General features: G+C 37.5%; 1 pseudogene; it reads left to right on the top strand.

The window, feature by feature from the left end:
- Window positions 1–1,026: 1,026 nt before the first annotated feature.
- Window positions 1,027–5,521, top strand: LOC115956734 (annotated as a pseudogene).
- The last annotated feature ends 217 nt before the right edge of the window (window positions 5,522–5,738 follow it).

Below are 5,738 nucleotides of genomic sequence, written 5' to 3'. Positions count from 1 at the left end.
GCCAGGGGTCTTGATTGCTAGTGATCACTGCATTAGATGCACTTGCCATAGCAGCAAACTTAGTAGGAGGATTTTTGCCTTGATAAGCAAAATCCATCCTATGGTAGCAATGCACCATGGCCAGACTTTCCACAAATCTGACAGCTTAGACATTCATGCTTGAAGCCTTGAGGAGAGTTTTATGAAGAAAAATTCTGAGTGAAGTGTGGAGATCCTTGTGGAGAAAAATGAGGTGCCTATGGTGATGAGAAGTGTTGCTGTCCACCACTAAAATGTGGTTGTCCTCCTCCAAAGTTATTGTATCTACCACCTCCTCTTCCTCTATTAGATTGATTCCATCCTCTTCCTCTACCAGAACTATGATTCTGTGAACTGCTACCAGCTTTACCATTAGAAGCAAACATGGCTAGTGAGTGAAAGACTGAATCAAGATGATCAGTCATAGCTTGTTCTTCACTCTGTAGCATAATGGCAAGTTGTTCATATGATATAGGATCACTTCTAGTTCGAATTGCAGAACAGAAATGTGCAAATTCTCTAGGAAGTCCTCTGAGCACAATACAAATTAGCTCTTCATTGTCTACATCCACTCCCACAGCTAGGAGTTTATCATGTGCAATCTTTATCTTTTGAAGAAAAGAGTTCACTGATTCATTCCCTTTCTTGATACCTTGAAGTTCAAGCTTAAGGTTCAAGATATTGGCTCTTGAAGTAGAAGTGAACCTTTGTTCAAGAGTGTTCCACACTTCTCTTGAGCTAGTTACACCAACAACAAGTGAAAACACTTGTGGAGTAAGAGTTGAGTTTATCAGAGAAAGGAGTGCCTTATCTCTGATTCTCCAAGATTGGAAATCTGGATTAACAACTGAAGTTGTGTTTCCTGATGCATCAAGTACAAAAGGTGATGGCTTTGGTGTTGTGCCATCAATATGTTCAACTAAGGAATAAGCTTCAAGTATGGTGAGCAGTTGATGCTTCCATGGAATGTAGTTGTTGTAGTCAAGCTTGATTGACATGAGATTGGACATGTTTACGAGTAATAGCAGTGGTGATTGTATGGAGGTTGAAGGAGTAGACACTGTATGGACAGGAGCTGTGTGTGTGGATTGAGTAGTCTCTGTTTGAGATGTTGAAGCCATTGGCTCTGATACCATGTAGAATTTTGAAGCCTGAAAGATGGACAACAATGGCGAATGAGCAAGACAAACAGAGAAGAAGAAGAGAGAGAGAGAGTAAAACAAGAAAGATAAACAAGAGAAAATTGATTTCTATTTCATCAAGCTTAATTGAAAAATACATAGCACCTACTCTATTTATAGATAAAGTACATTACAGATTGAGCATTCCAGAGAGCACAACTGCTCTTAACAAACTCAGAACTAATCCCAAAATATACTCCGTAAATTCCGGCGTGACAGCCTGGCTTGAGTGACAGTTAGAGCTGAAACCATAATTGTATATCTTCAACACAGAGAGAGAAAACTCCTCGCATCAGATAGCCTTTGGGAGAGATGACTCCAAAACGGCACTGTTGAACACTGATAACAGGCAGACATAAAACGGCACAGTTTCAATAAGTTGAACGACACCGTTTCTTCTTAACTCAGTTACATACTTTAACTAAGACACAAAACGACAACGTTTTAGTCTAAGAGCCGTTAGACATAACACTAGCTGTTATGAGTCTTCTTCTTCTATTTTTGATTTCTAAGTTTCAGTGCTTCCTTTAACATGATTCTCTTCTTTACCATCCCATCCCTGTTTTGTATGAGAGATATATGCCGTAATGAACTTAACAAAATAACAGACAAATGACATACAAGGTGTCTGCCATATTTTGGCTTCTTTGTATATGCGATTTTCAGTCTTTCTATTTATTTATGTCCTCTTAATTCCATTAGATGAAATGGGCCCGTATGTATCTTTTTTACTCCAAATTCCCTCAATTTTTTCTCTCAAATGGCTATTACTTCCATGCTGATAAGCTTGTAAATGCTTTGGAACTAATTTTTGATTACATTGTATTTCTAATAAGTTTCTTTCTTTTAGAAGTCTGCTTAAGTTGTATTAATTCAATCTCTCTCTCTCTTTGTTTTGTGGGCAGCCCGATGAGCCTGTGCTTGAGGACAAAGATGATGACGATGAGGATGACGATGATGATGACAAGGATGATGATGAAGTTGAGGGTAAGTTCACTGTGAATGTTGTTTGTTGTAGTATCTATGTTTCCTTTTTTTTTTCTTCCTTGTGTTTATGCATTCACATCTTTTCCTGTTAAGTCAATGGGCATTGTTTCAAATTACACATTATCTTTCCACAAGAATGTGATGAAGGGTGAGGTCAGGCTTTAAGAAGACTCATTGGTTGGATATAATAGATAACCAATAAAATTTTTAAATAACTTAAATAAAAAAGTTAGTGATTTAACAAGAAACTTTTTGTAGTTGCGCCTTTTTTTTTCAGTAAAAGATTATCTATCATAAAAATTACTGTAAGGTTGAATTTATTCAACCATCTTATTGGCTTTATTCCGTGCCAAATTTGCTTGTAATTCAGCATTTAGTAACCCTGTATTTAGGTGTGTTTGATGTAAGGGTAGTGAGTGAGATAGAGTGAAGTTTGCTCAAGAGTGTGCAAGAAAACAGAGTGTCGCGGCTGGGTCTCGCGGGTGACTCCCGGCTTCAAGCCGCCAGAAGCAACCTCACGTGCCAAGCATGCTGGAAGGTGAACAGTCTGCTAGCTGGAGCACTACAGGACAAAACAGGACAACTGGCCATACGGTTATCTCGCGACTGGATCTCGCGACTTAGTCAAGCCGCGAGGTCAAGCCGCGAGCCACCCCTGTTTTGTAGAATTCTGACGTTTCACATTCCTCTCCACTCCAAGTATAAATACCCCTATTACCCACGATTGAAAGAGAGCTTCCAGAGAGAATTTTAAGAGAGAAACCCTAAAGAAAAACCAGATTGTTTCACCCACAATCTCTACCTTAGAATCTCTTCAAATTCCTCAACTCTCTTCCTTTCCATTGTCAAATCCTTGAGAGGCTTTATACCAAACCAGGTTCTCACCATCATCATCATTGTGAGACTGCTGTTTGGATTTCTGGGAAGCAGTTAGGAAGGAACCAATCTTCATTGGTTGATGCTACGGTCTAGTAGCGGAATCCGGGAAGCTAGAAAAGAAAAAGGTTCGGCGTAACCTCGTTGGAGCAAGAAGCTTGGAGGGCTTAGGTGCACTAGGTAGATTAGGCTTGGAGGGTCTATTGCTGTCCTTGTATCCCAACTATATTTTCTAGTGGATTGATTACCGCTTGGAGGGCGGCGGAGAGGTTTTTCGCCGAGGGCTTCGGTTTCCTCTTCGATAACACATCGCGTGTTGTCTTTGTATTTGCATCTTCCTTCCTTTCTATCTTTGCCTTTATATTTATCTGCTGTGGATATTTATCTGTTATGGCTTAGATAGTATTTAATCAATTTCGTTTGATAGCATATGTTAAGTTTCCGCACACTAGATGTTTGACATATTGCTTGAATTGATTAAGTTGTTATTTGGGGGTCTAAACGTTCAAAGGTGTTTTTGTACACGGTTTTGAACTTTCAATTACATTCATATGTGTTCCATGTATTCCATATAAATGGAAAATGGGTTTTAGGGGGGTGTTTGTTGCAACTTATTAATCTCTCTTGTGCAGATTGGGTAAAAAACAGTGCATTGCTATAGTTTGGAACTATAAGATTGTTATGATGTACAATAAGATTTTTTTTTTCCCTGATGTATACTTCCTGTATACTCAGGTGACACCCTTTTTCTTTTTAATATATATTTATTACTTATCAAAAAAAGAAAAAGAAAAAAAAGAGAATGTTATGATGCACAAACAGGGTAGTCGCCACTAGATTGGCCAACATCCAAATAAATTGAAGATCAAGTCCTTGAATGTAAATATAGGGCTTTCTAATATTTTACCTATAGATTTAGGATGTTGATTTTTCATTTATTTTTAAATTTAAATCCTGGATTTTGTTATTCTCGCTCTGTCTCTGTTTGACTAGTTCTTTTTGATCCTTTCATTTACAAATTCCTCATAATAAAATGTTTGTGTCAAGTTGGATTGCAGGTTTTTTTTTTTTTTTTTTTTTTTTTTTTAATTTATTATAAATTTCTAAATCTATTTTATTTTCTACTGCTTGCTTATCACTAATGTGTTGCATTTATAGAACATTTTCCTGAAAAAAAAAAGTCACCCTTGCTTGAAATTAGTGTGCATGAGTGATACTAGTGGATCTGTGGATGATATCCACTGGTAGCAAAAACTAAACTGATATACAACCATTGGGCTGATTGTTCAGTGAAATGAAATGAAGTTCTTTTTAAATTTGAACTAAATGAATAAAGTTGTGCAATGTGATCCCTCCTAATGAAACCTTTTTGTGAAAATATCGATGGATCCAATAAGGATGCAATTGCAGCTAACATTAACCTTGCTTATTTAATTATGTACATAATGGTTCTTTTTTTTTCCTGATGCTTTCTGTATTATCAGGACAACATGATGGAGATGCAAGTGGTAGGTCAAAGCAAAGCAGAAGTGAAAAGAAAAGTCGCAAAGCAATGTTGAAGCTTGGCATGAAACCTATCCCGGGTGTTAGCCGAGTCACTGTCAAAAAGAGCAAGAATGTTGGTGCCTTTTGAACTGTGATTTTATTGATTGTGGTTTTAATTTATATATCTATCTTTAGTTTTCTCTTGATCTTGTTAGAGATATATATTAGACATATATTAGCCCAATGTAATAGGCCCAAGCCCAGTCCTACTTATACTAGTAGTCTAGGGTTTAGTCGCCTATATATACTCATGTTATGGCTCATTGTAACACAGGTTATTGTACTACACTCTCATACAATAAAGATGTAGCCCTTAAGGGATTCCTCCGTGGATGTAGGCCGTCAAGGCTGAACCACATAACCCTCGTGTTCTTAGTGTTCCTCTTCTATGCTTCCTCTTCCGCATTCACTCTAGCATACACAACATGGTATAGCACATCGCGTTGCTAATATTTATAATATATTAATATTTAACAGATCTAACATATATTGCCCTTAAAATCAGATATTGTTTGTCATCTCAAACACCCGATGTTTTCAAGAGTCCAACTTCAGACACGTATGTAATCTTTGGGGAGGCAAAGATCGAGGATTTGAGCTCTCAACTACAGACTTAGGCTGCAGGGCAGTTTAAGGCTCCTGATCTCAGCAATGTGATTTCCCAACCTGAGACTTCGGCTGTGGCTCAAGATGATGAAGAAGTAGATGAGACTGGAGTGGAACTCAAGGACATAGAGTTGGTGATGACACAGGCAGGAGTCACTAGGTCAAAGGCTGTGAAGGCATTGAAGGCTGCAGATGGAGACATAGTTACTGCCATCATGGATCTTACCAACTGAGAAGTTATTTACATGTTTTTTTTTTTTTTTTTTAATGTGATGTTTTAGTAGTTATGTGGTTTCTAGAGCATGTGAGCTTTATGGTGGTGTATCTTTCATCAATTTTATTAAAATTTCTCTTTTTCTTTATCCTTTGTTGTACCAGTAACGAAACTGAGAAATGCAAACTTGAGTGATAAATTTGTGCTCTTTTACCCTATTTTTATCCATTTTCAAGTTTGGGGGATCTTTGTCTGGATGAATTCACGTGAAATAGTTGCATGATTTTGGTATAGACAAATTGTATGTGAAC

This window comes from Quercus lobata, chromosome 8 (genome assembly GCF_001633185.2).
Source record: "Quercus lobata isolate SW786 chromosome 8, ValleyOak3.0 Primary Assembly, whole genome shotgun sequence".
NCBI classification, from domain to species: domain Eukaryota; kingdom Viridiplantae; phylum Streptophyta; class Magnoliopsida; order Fagales; family Fagaceae; genus Quercus; species Quercus lobata.
This window is presented reverse-complemented; position numbering and strand designations above follow the sequence as displayed.